Below are 13,165 nucleotides of genomic sequence, written 5' to 3' on the forward strand. Positions count from 1 at the left end.
GATACATTGAAGGTGAATTACTACTCCTGTTAATATCTTGTGTCCAGTGCAAGAGTCTGAAAATGCATTAGGTTCAACTGTTTTTTAAAAGGCGACTGTGCTACATCAGGTTGTTAGTTAACTGGTTTGTATGACTTCAGGTGATCCATTTAGGTATTGAGAATATTTCTTTGATCTAAGGTATATCATGACATGCAGTTACATAAACACAAATACATAATAACTATTGTTTTAATGAGTATTAAGAAACAATGTCATGTTATATACACTTGCTCCAATTGCCTGCAACATCAGAATCTTACTCCCTACCAGCCTCATACAAGCTGCTTTATAAAAGTAAGGTGGAGATCTGTGAATGCTTCTTATCAGCCCTTCCAAAGTGGAAAAATTCAGCAAAGCCTTATATAATGAAGGTAATTTAAACTTGGGGTTTTTTTGGTCATATTTAAAGAATTTTTCCATCTGTAAAATTGGACATAATACTTATGACTTTGAAATCTCTGGGTGCAAAATTTCAATACAATTACCTCTATCCCAGCCAAAACCAGAGAAGCTTTTATATTGAAATTTGTCAGCTTTGTCCTGGTTTCGGCTGGGATAGAGTTAATTTTCTTCCTAGTAGCTGGCATAGTGCTATGTTTTAGATTTAGGATGATTAGAATGTTGATAACACACTGATGTTTTAGTTGTTGTTAAGTAGTACTGACACTAGCCAAGGACTTTTTCATCTTCCCATGCTCTGCCAGGTGCACAAGGAGCTGGGAGGGGGCACAGCCAAGATAATTGATCCAGACTGGCCAAAGGGCTATTGCATACCATACAACGTCATGCTCGATATATAAACTGGGGGAAGTTAGCTGGGGGGCAGAGATTGCTTCTTGGGAACTGGTTGGGCATCCATTGGTGGGTGGTGAGCATTTGTATCACTTGATTTTCCTGGGTTTTGTTCCTCTTCTTGTTGTTTTTCTTTTCACCATTTTATTTTATTAATTATTATTATTATTATTATATTTCAATTATTAAACTGTTCTTATCTCAACCCACGAGTTTTCATACTTTTACCTTTCTGATTATCTCCCTGATCCCACCCTGGGGGGAGGGTGAACGAGCAGCTATGTGGTGCTTGTTGTCAACAGGGCCTAAATCACAACACCTGATAATTTCATTACCCTTGAGAATTAGTCCTGAAATATCTAGCTGCTGTATCTTGGCAATGGCTCCTTAAGAAGTCTTTGTGTTAACCTGCTTTAGAGAAATATCAGAAAGCTTATTTTAATTAAAATTCATTTTGTTATTTTTTATAGATTTTATTTTTTCCCTGTTTAATTAAAACTTCTAGTATCTTACAAGACACCTAAACTAATAATTTCAAGATTTCTGGTTTTGAATTTTCTATTTAATTCTCAATAGAAAAAAAAAAAGTTTAATGCTATTTACTTGTGTTGTTACTTAGTGTAATGGGTTCCATAAAGCACGTACCTACATGTTTAAGCTTAACCTCTGTTTCTCATTTAACAAAGACTACTACTATATTGTAGCCCGTTCATTCTGAGAAAGAATATGCTTCTTTCTTAACCACTGGTTAAAGGCTTGTATGCACAAACATGGATGATTAACTGAGCACCCAGCAATTACTAGGTGGGTAATACAAAGATGATTTGTGAAAATTGGAATTGCCTGTCCTTGTTGTTGTGTAGTCTGCATAGTTCTTACTGACATTTGGAAGCTTGGGAAGTTGTTTGATTTTGTGTCCATGGCCTTGTCACTTACAGTGAGCTTACACCAACCTGCTGGAATTGATGCTGTTAAGCTCTCCTTCAAAATGCATTAAGCATTATTGTCACTCACATATCTTGTCTCATCAAAACAAACAATAAATGAATTCTAAATGCCTTCAGGACTGAGACTTAATGTCTCACAAAAGAGGACGTTCACATTTCTTGATGCCATCTCACCAAAATAAAACAGCTGACCTTGAGGAGAATGGCAAGGAGACAAGATTAATTCTCTCTTACTTTTCACCCAGTCCGTTCAAAATTAGATCTTCTTTGCAGATTGCAAGCACTATTCCAATTATCTGCTGGGGTTTTTTTTGTAAAGCCTTTCTTTCTATGTTTGATGATAGTCCTGGTCTGATCTTTTTTTTTTTTTTTGTCACACTGGGTGAAATGTTGTGCCATTCACCCAATCCAGCAAATATAAGTTGTATGTTACTTATTTAGCTGCTGCTGATTGATGATTTTCCAAGCCCATTTATTTTAAGACTGACCTTTAGGTTTACCACCATTTACACAGAAGAAACTTTGTTTAACTGCTGTCAGGTAAAATCAGAAATGCCTCAACTGAAAACCTAAAAAAAAAAAAAAATGAGATGATAGATGATGGAATGTACTAATTTCCTACTGGCAGTAATGGACATTGAGTTATAGGATGGAAAAGGAACTTTTGGGTTATCTGTTTCAGTTCTTGGTTGACTAAAACACTGGAGCAGTCTGTTCCTGAAGGACTGTACCCCTTGCTGGAGCAGTTTGTGAAGAACTACAGCCCATGGTGAGGACCCATGTTGGAATAGGTCATAAAGGGCTGTCTCCTGTGGGAGGGACCCCACGCTGGAGCAGGGAAAGAGCATGAGGAGAAAGGAGCAGCAGAGACTAAGGTAATGGACAGACCACAACCCACATTCCCCATCCTCCTGTGTTGCTCAGGGGGAGGAGGTAGAAGAGTTAGGACTGAAGATGAGTCTGGGAAGAAGTGTGGGGGGGTGCAGGTGGGGGAAGATATTTTTAGTTTTGTTTTTATTTCTCACTACCCTACTGTTATTTATTTGCAATAATTTAAATTAATTTTCCCAGGTTGAGTCTGTTTTGCCCATGACAGTAATTGGTGAGTGATCTCCCTGTCCTTATCTCTACACATGAGCTTTTTCACCATGATTCCTCCTCCTGCCCTGTTAGGAAAGGGGAGGCTTGGTGGGCACCTGGAGGCCAGCCAAGGTGGCCACCCCCCACACTAAGATAGCATTTGTTTTTTGGTTTTACCCCAATGTCTTTATAAACAGCAAACATATCCCGCCTCAGCATTTTTTTTCCTTAAACTAGACTAAACAAATAAGGCTTTTCTAGCATTGTCTCTTAAAATACACTGTTCATAATCCTGCCTTTCCCCTTCAGATTGCTCCAACTGGAATTTCTAGGTGAATATAACTGTGCCATGCAGTTATACTCTAATGGCACTAGTATTTCCATGTCTTCACTGAAAATCTCTCTCCTGATTCAGCCCCAAGGTTGGCAGGATCATCTACTGTGTTTTGGCTTCAAGCAAATTCTTCTATCCATGTTATGACCTCCTGAAAATGGATGTTTGTAGCAGTAATACTTACAAATCCTTAAAGGACCACTTTCTACAGAAATACACTTGAAAAAAGACAGCACTGATACAGAAAACAATCTCTTTGCCTTGCCATTTTCTGTATTCCCTATGCTGGTATTGAAACTTCATGTTTGAATGAGACCTCTCTCCTTCCCACTCTCCACATCCTGCAAAGAAAGGGGACTTCTGTGTTATAATTAGTTAAAAAAAAACAAACAAACAAAAAAACCAAAAAACCCCCAAGTGTGTAGTTTCATCAATCTAGCTTTATTACTTTTTGTAGGTTTAGGAATTGATCTGATCAACTTCTGAATGCCTTAACTCCAGTTGACTTCAGGAACTCAGTGGGGGCCATATTCTACTTTTTTGTGGTTCATGGCTCTCAGTTCTGTGGTGTACTTGGCTCTTCCACCAAGAAAAGCCATAAGCTAGAGAAGGACAATTTATGTTTAAACAAAAACATCATTGATAGTAAACATGTGGCCAAGAAGAAAAAAAAAAACCCAAATGCAATATAAATAGATGAACTAGAATAGAAATCAGTATCGAAGGCACTCTGATTAGATAAAAGCTGATGAGCTGTGAAGACAAATCATTTAATTTGCTTCTATTTTTAGGAATATATTCCAAACAAACACAGTGATTAGACAAAAGATGCTCTATACAAAGAAATGACAAATAAACAAAAGATCCACATTTTACTTTTGAATCTCCAGAAAATTCCCTGCTACAGAAATACTGACTATTCTAAGGATTATTTGAATTTATATGCCAATGCTTGGATATAATTTATATGGGAAATAAAAAATAATGTAAAACTTCTCCTAATGCTCATATACATCACATATCTAACAATCAGGAAGAATTGTTCCTCTGATATTTAAATTTACATGCCCTTTCAGGAACTTTGCAACTTATTTTGGGATTAAAAGATTTAACTACATACACTAATATTTGGATTTGCTGGCTGGAAACGGATGTTGATATTGAAGCTATTTCCAGCTGTGAGTATTTTAAAATCAGGATATGCAATGAAGTAAATTTCATGTTTATGAATTCACATGGATGAAGTTTAAGCTATTTAACTGTGAATATTTTAGTCTTCTGTTTCTTATATTATGATGTGCAGATAGACACTTGGCCTGTTCTTTTTCATAAATTATAAGCAATTATTAACACAAATTAAGCTGTATGTGTGTTTATTAAACTTTCTATCTGTTTGGAGCTCTTTGGTTTGAGCAGGTTGCATGCTTCAAGCAAAATTATTGAGAAATACAACCATGAATTTCTTCTTTCTGATGTCTGCACACTCAGCACTGGCAACACACACATACATTGTAGACAAATTTGTGATTTCACCACCACATTATAAGCTTATCTACTTGAATGAAACTGAAGTGAATGAAGGGTGATTGAGGACATAATTTTAATCCATCACCCAAGATAAACAGTAAACTGAAACTGCATCTGTGTTATGGCACTGGGCTGAATGCCATAATACGATTTATGCACCTGCTGAGCAGTTGGAAAACTATTTCCATGTTAGAGGGAGAACTGCATTCTAGCTTCAAGGGTTCAGAGAAGTCTGGACCAGCAAAACCTTAGTGGTTCGCGTGCCTTGTGCCACACAGTACGCAGGTGTGGCATCACAGACCTTCCCTGATGTGCTGGGTCTGGGCAGGGTGAGTGCAGAAGGTCAGAGGACTTGGACAGCCAGCAAGTTACATGGAGGAGCTTTAACATCTGCTCTAGCCTGAAGGAAGGAAGGTCTCTGTGGAGAAACCAAATTACCTCTACACCTACGGCTTAGAGGAGATAGCTGAGTTCTATCCCCTGGGACTGTAATAAATTCATAAAGCCCAATTTACTTCAGGTTTGAAAAAGAGGGACACATTCCCTTCTGGATGATTTTGATGGGATGTGTGTAAGTGGGATTTATATATAGAACTAAAGGCAACAGTATATGGACAGAGCCAATTTTGGTTCTCAGTTTTGGAGGATATAGGATACAAAATCATTATTACATTATTACAAACGCTGCAGTTTTCCACTTGTGGCATTTTGTGATTTATTATGCACATTAATTAAACAGTGGGACAAGCTCACCAGCTACATGGTGCCTAAATGTGTGTTCTATAAGATAAAGCCACATTAGGAAGAAAGGAGCAGAAAATAATTTTTGTGAACTACAGTAAATCTGTTAGACACAGACAATTCAACAGTAAAACTTAACAATAAATTCATTAACTCTAGGAAGGAAGATCCTAAAGCATTATATATAACTGGTTCTGCCATTGAGTAACCTCTGATAACTTGAAGTTTATCTTTGCCTCTGTATTCTGAAGAATGAACTCTTACCAATGCCTGAATTCGATGATACCGTATATTTTGTAATCTTCTTATTCAAAAGGAAAGTGGTAGTGATGTTGTTGTATTTTGGTGTTTGGTTTTTTTCCCTCCACCTTTTAAATCTGCCAAAAGATAGAGAAGTGATCCATTTGCTCTTGTTCAGCAGGCACAATTTTTACTCCTCTTCTTGTTGGATTGCAGGAAGCTAAAGATAGATTTTCTTTTAGCTTACATGCATAGACGTGAAGACCTGCACAATGCCAAGATCCTGCTCTTTTATGCTACCTGTGGGGGAGAGGCTAGTCCTAATCTTCCCCCAAAACAAATGAATAGGAGGAACATGTTAAGCGGAAGTGAACTGTCTAAGAAGTAGGTGTCTGGGGTCTATAGATATATGTTTAAATAGATATATTTTCCTACCCTCTCTGCACAAGGCAAATGTAGCAGTGCAAGAGTGACTATTCCAGTAGGTCTGGTAATAGCTGTACAACAGCCTGTGAGGGTGACTTTTCCAGGCATATTTGCCTTGTCCAGTTTCTATATTCCCACATGTGGTGGAGGAGGCAGAATAGCCATCTGGATCCATTTGTTTTAGGACTCCACTATAACCTATAAAGAGTGAGCGTGTGCTGCCAAATATCCTGAAAATCCTTGCAATTTTCCTCTGCTGTAGGGTAAATATACTCATGGAACTGAACTCATGTATTTTAAGGGAGACTGAAAGTGTTAGTGTATATTGAATCTGTTTGCTGTCTCCCATTATAAATACATGAAAATGTTAAATTTTATTGGCATATATTAAATCTGTTTACTGATGTCCTTTACTGAAACAATAAAGGGAGAATTTCCTTTGTACATATTTAATCAATTTAAATTTACTACTACTACGTCAGTGAAAAATCAATGCAGGACCCAAAACTTATGATCACCAAGTAATTTCTGTTTGAAGATTTTTCCAAACATCCTGTTTTCATCCCATCCTATTAAATTATAATCTTCTATTTTGCTGTTTCGTAGGGATTCTCTTTTCTTGGGGAAATTTCTCTCATTTCCTCTTTTACACCATATTTTTGTGACATTTTAGAATGCAAGAAGCAAAAATCAGCTATAGATCACTTATTTTTCTATCTAGAGATAATAAAACTACATAAGATTTAGAACAGCAGCTGGTGTCTGTTAGAGAGAAACACCATCAATTTCTATTAAGTTTTCAGTGATACGTAGCGTGTACTTCATTTTCTTCCAACATATTCTGGTAAATCTTTGAGGACTTTGAATCAAATTACTTTGCAGCAGATGTTAGATTATTATATTTCAGGTTTTGTATTAGATCACTGTTTAACGGTGTTTTCTTAAACAATAAATGAATGTACTTGATAACAAATATGACAACTCTTTCATTCTCATAATTGCTCCTTGTTAGTAAGGTGATGCTATCATGGAGTAATATCTACCTGCTGCCTGTAGTTTAGACTTTTGAGGAAGGTACTGCCATTTAAAAGAAATCACAGCTGTAGCAGTCTCATTTAGTGAGAAACTGTTGAGGAAGAGGAGGCAAAGAAAACAAAGTAGAGGGATGCACAAGAGCAATTAATTATAGAAAACTGTGGTTGAATAGCATTCATTGTGAAGCCAATGGGAGCTGGCTAACCTTTATTATTTCTATCAAAACACTTAAATCCCTGATGAAGTCAAATTATGCTTGTAATGATGTGCTCAGCAGCCTTAATAGATTGCTGCATGAGTTGTGTGGTCCTTCCCAAAATAGTAATGTAATTTGCTTTTGGGAAGTGTGCTAGCCACGATTCATGAACAGTACCTAGTGTCTTGTGGCTTTGGACTATACTAATCTCCATAGCTGTACAATAAAAACTTGCTCATTAATTAATTAATACTCCTAGTTTCTTAGATGAAGAAAAAAAAACCAGGAAAATCTTGCTGCTAAGTCATGATAAAAGCAGTTTCTTGTGAAATACTCCTAAGTATATGCTCTTTATGGCTTTTCTTGCCAGTGGGTTCATATGTATGCTATAGTGACAGGATAGTATTGTAAGTTACATGGCTGTGTGTGTCCATAGCTTTCATCTCATTAGGTTAAATACTAGCAGCAAAGAACCATCACTGGCATAGGCTAACCTTGGAAGCAAAAACTTACAAACTGAAGCAAGCTTGCAAGGTCTGGGCTGTTGATCTTATCCTTGGGGTTTTGCTTTTGATATTTTACCAAAGGGGAACAAAAAGTTAACTTGAGCATATCAACCCATGTTGCAGCCATTATGTAGTGCAGACTTTTCCAGATTGCTGATCTGTTTTAACCTTGCCTTCTTACATTGTTTCTGAGCAGGAAAAATAAGGAACATTTTCCTTGGGTAGTAATAGGCTAAGGAGTTAACACATATGGCAACTCAACCTCTGTGCATTGGAACTACAATATTTCTGTTTTCATCTGTTTCTTTCTTCAGGTACAGAACATTTCAGATTTAGGAAGTTCAGTGACATAAGGATAGCTAAAAATATTTTAAAAGCTGTTATAATATATAAAATTCTGAACCATTTATATCTGATCTGAAGCAGCAATGTAGATTATAATGGCATTTTCTTGCCATTTATTCTTATGGTCTCTAAGCCTTTAATTATACTGAATATTGTCCAGTTCCTTCAGCAGCCTCAGTGACATTAGCAGCACTGATTCCCGAATAAGGCATCATAAATACGACTGAGAATAGTCATTGTTGTGAGTAAACCTCAATTGGCAGCTGAACATCACAGAGCTGGCCAGTGCAGACTGAGCAAGCAGTTGTGGTGCTCAGCTGCCAACCGAGATTAATCCATGACAGTCAGATTGTGAGTTCTCTCTATCAAGTCACCTGAAAGAAGAACTGTTTTGCCTCCAGCAGTGACAAACCTTTGAGTAGATGAAACAGGAGATCATTCATGTGGTAGCCCTTGGGCCAGTCTGGACAAGATCAGATGTGAGAAATGTGCTCTGCACCATAGTCAGGGAGCGTGACTCCACCTGGAGCCTCTGGCAGAAAGCACCCAGAGAGACTTAAAGTTGACATCTAGAGTTTTGGAGCTGGGGATATAGTGCATCTAAGGTCTTCTACACTCCAAATGAAAAAGAGATATTAGCAGCATGTGATGGGGGTTGAGTCACTTCAGAAGCAGTTGGTATGGAAGTGCAGCTCCTCTTGACACCACAATTGCCTGTGCTGTGCTGAATGTTCAAAGGAAGGGTCCCCATTACACATCATGTAACCAACATTGTGTGGAGTAAGTGGGTAGCACTGATTACACAATGGGTCTGAATGGGGAACCCCAACTGCCCTGGAGTCCTGGAAATGATCATGGACTGGCCAGAAGGCAGAGATTTCAAAGCATCTTCCGAGGGGGTGACCTGTGCTGAGGAGGCTCCCCCTGTATGATAAATCACCAGAGAATGAAGAGCAATATGCACTGTTTACTGATGGGTCCATTGGAGGTGGAAAGATGTTTTGTGGAGTCCCACATGACAAGTTGCTGAAAAAGTCAAAGGAAAAGGTGAATCAAGTCAATCTGCAGAAGTGAAAGCCACGCAGCTGGCCCTAGAGATTGTTAAACAAGAAAAGTGGCCAGTACTCTGTCTCTGTACTGACTCATAGATGGTGGCAAATGCCCAGCAGGGGTGGCTACCTCAATGGAAATGGGCCAACTGACAGTGCAGAGGTAAACCCATCTGGTCTGCTGTATTATGGCAGGACATTGTTGCTGGGTAGAGAGAATTGTTGTAAAGGTACATAATGTAGATTCTTGTGTGCCTAAGAGCTGTGCTGCTGAAGAACATTGAAAAAATAAGCAAGTAGAGGGACATGCCAGAATCGAAGTGGCTCAGGTGGACGTGGACTGGGAACATAAGGGTGTGCTATTCATAGCTCAGTGAGCCCATATAACATTGGGACACCTAGAGAGTGATGCAACGTACATATGGGCTTATGGTCGACGGGTGGACCTGACGACCAAAGCCATTGCACAAGTTATTCCTGAATGCAAAATGTGCCATAAGCAACCCAAGCAACTAAAGCCTATGTGGTGTAGAGGATAGTGGCTGCACATCAGTATGTGGAGGCCTGGCAGATTGATTGTATCACACTGCCACAAACCCACCAAGAGAAGTATCACATATATACCATAGGTGACCATCGGATGGCTGGAAACACTCTGTAGCCCATACCACCATCCAAAACAGCATCCTGGGTCTTGAAAAGTAAGTTCTGGTGTGGCATGGTGTTGTGGTTTAAACCCTCTCAGCAACTAAGCACCACACAGCTGCTCGCTCACACTCCACCCCTAGTGGGATTGGGGAGAGAATCAGAAAGGTAAAAGTAAGAAAACTCGTGTGTTGAGATAAAAATAGTTTAATAATTGAAATGTAAGAAAATAATAATACTAGTAATAATAACAATTTAAAAAAAATGTTGAAAAGGAAAACAACAAGAAGAGGAACAAAACCCAGGAAAATCAAATGATGCAACCACTCACCGCCCGCCGACAGATGCCCAGCCAGTTCCCAAGCAGCAATCGCTGCCCCTCAGCCAACTTCACTCAGTTTACATACTGAGCATGACATCATGTGGTATGGAATAACCCTTTGGCCAGTTTGGATCAATTATCTTGGCTGTGCCTCTTCCCAGTTTCTTGTGCACCTGGCAGAGCATGGGAAGCTGAAAAGTCCTTGACTAGCATAAGCAGTACTTAGCAACAACTAAAACATCAGTGTGTTATCAACATTCTAATCATCCTGAATCTAAAACACAGCACTATGCCAGCTACTAGGAAGAAAATTAACTTTATCCCAGCTGAAACCAGGACACATGGCACCCAAGTCAACCAACGGAACTTATTTCTGAAACAACCTCACAAGCACCTGGGCCAGAAACATGGCATTGATTGGGTGCATCACATGTCATTATTGCACACCAGTCTTCAGAAAGATTGACTGATACAATGGACTGTTAAAGACTACACTGAAAGCGATGGGTGCTGGGACATAGAAGCACTAGACTGCAAATTTAGCATAAGCTGCTTGGCTGATTAACACCAGAGGACCAAATAACTGACCTGGCCCTGACCAAGCAAACTGCTTACATACTATAGAAGGAGATAAGTTCCCTGTAGTGTGTGTAGGGAAATGGCTGGGAAAGACAGCATGGGTTGCTCCTGCCTTTGGAAAAGGCAAACCCACTTGTGAGATTGCTTTCACACAAGGCCCTGGGTACATTTGGTGGGTAATGTGGGAGGATGGGGAAATCCAGTGTGTACCTCAAGGACATCTAACCCTGGGAGAAAATAACCTATGATTTGAGTTATATGTTATAGGAAGTACTACAACAGGAATCACCTGAATCAATCAATGGAGGATGAGCCTTGCAAGAAGCTGTGCAAGTACAGCACTGACCTGACCTGAGTTGGCTTTGGTGCCCAATAACTCAACACAATATGCCATATCTCCCGTCCTGAGTGACCGCTGTTAACAGATAGAGCCCAAGTCATGGATCAAATTAACTCAGTGGAGGTTTTATGGATATGGCCCATAGAATAAGGGAATGATATCTGTATATAATCAAAGGACAGGAAAGGGGTGGGTTAATGAGGATGTATTGGATGTGTTGGATTGCATGACTTGACCATGTCATAAATGGTACGGAATAAGGGGTGGAGATTGTACTAGATCTGGCTGCGATGTAGTTAATTTTCTTCACAGCAGCCCATATGGTGCTGTGTTTTGGATTTGTGACTAAAACAGTGTTGATAACACAACAATGTTTTGGTTATTGCTGAGCAGTACTTGTGCAGCATCAAGGTGTTTTCTTTTTCTCCAACCCTGCTCCCTCGTCAAGCAGGCTGTAGGTGTGCAAGAAGTTAGGAGGGGATTCAACCAAGACAGCTAACCCAAACTGAGCAAAGGGCTATTCCATGACATATAACACCATGCTCAGCAATAAAAACTGTGGGAGGGGTGATTTTCAGGAAGGTAGACATTTGTCTGAGAATGGCTGAGCATTGGTCTGCTTGTGGGAGGTGGTGAGTGGTTGTCTTTGCCTAAATTTTTTTTTTCCTTTTTTTTTTCCTCTTTCCTTCACTTATTAATCTCTCTTTATATCAAGCCAGGACTTTTCTTGCTGTTGCTTTTCCTATTCTTTGCCCTTATTCTTTCTGCGGGCAGGGGCAGCAAGCAAACGACTGTGTGGTGCTTAGCTGCCAGCTGAGTTTAACCTGCAACAGTCATATTTGCAGTCTGACTCTGTAAGGTACATATTAAATTCTGATAAAGGAAAGGGGAAAAAAAATACCCATAGTTTTTAATTTTGTGTCCTGTAAGAGGAAAGATCCTAAACATCCTGAAATGTAATGATTACTTTAAAATAACATGAATATTCTGCAGATGTACTTCACAATAGTCACACGTAGACATTGTCACACTGTATGAGCTCCTAGAGAAAGGGTTAGTATTGCCAATAGTGCTAAAGATGAAGGACACTGTCCTGCTTAGGGAACAAATATGAAACTAAACACAAGGATATCTTCAGGGGACTACTGGGGTGTTTGTAGTGAGGTCAGCTCTTGATGTCTGCTTTATTGAAAACAGTGTTTTCAGAAGAATAGTTTACTTTGTTTTCAGAATAACATAAACCTTTTCTACCTTATGGATTCTGGTTCTTCCCTCTCTGAGCTCTTCTTCAGGAGCTCTGGAGGCCTGTTCTTATACCCCTTTCTAACTGGATATCCTGGCTTTGGCTGGGATAGAGTTAATTTTCTTCCTAGTAGCTGGCATAGTGCTGTGTTTTGGATTTAGTATGAGAATAATGCTGATAACACACTGATGTTTTAGTTGTTGCTAGTGCTTACACTACTCAAGGACTTTTTCAGCTTCCCATGCTCTACCGTGTGCACGAAAAATCCTGGGAGGGGGCACAGCCAGGACAGCTGACCCTAACTGACCAAAGTGCTATTCCATACCATGTGATATCATACTCAGTATATAAAATGGGTGGAGTTGGCTGGGGGGCAGTGATCACTGCTCGGGGACTGGCTGGGCATTGGTCAACTGATGGTGAGCAATTGCACTGAGCATCACTTGTTTTGTATATTCCTTTATCATTATTAGTATTATTATTATTTTCTCTTCCTCTGCTGTCCTATTAAACTGCCTTTATCTCAATCCACAGTTTTTACTTTGTTTTTTCCCAATTCTCTCCCTGATCCCACTGGAGGGGGTGAAGGTGAGCAAGCAGCTGTGTGGTGCTTAGTTGCCAACTGGGGTTAAACCACCACAGTCCTTTTTGGTGCCCGACGTGGGGTGCCAATAAGGACTGTGGTGGTTTAACCCTGGCTGGATGCCAAGTGCCCACCAAAGCTATTCTAACACTCCCCTTCTCAACTGGACAAGGGAGAGAAAACATAACAAAAA

The sequence above is a fragment of the Pelecanus crispus genome, chromosome 2 (genome assembly GCF_030463565.1).
Source record: "Pelecanus crispus isolate bPelCri1 chromosome 2, bPelCri1.pri, whole genome shotgun sequence".
Taxonomy (NCBI): Eukaryota; Metazoa; Chordata; class Aves; order Pelecaniformes; family Pelecanidae; genus Pelecanus; species Pelecanus crispus.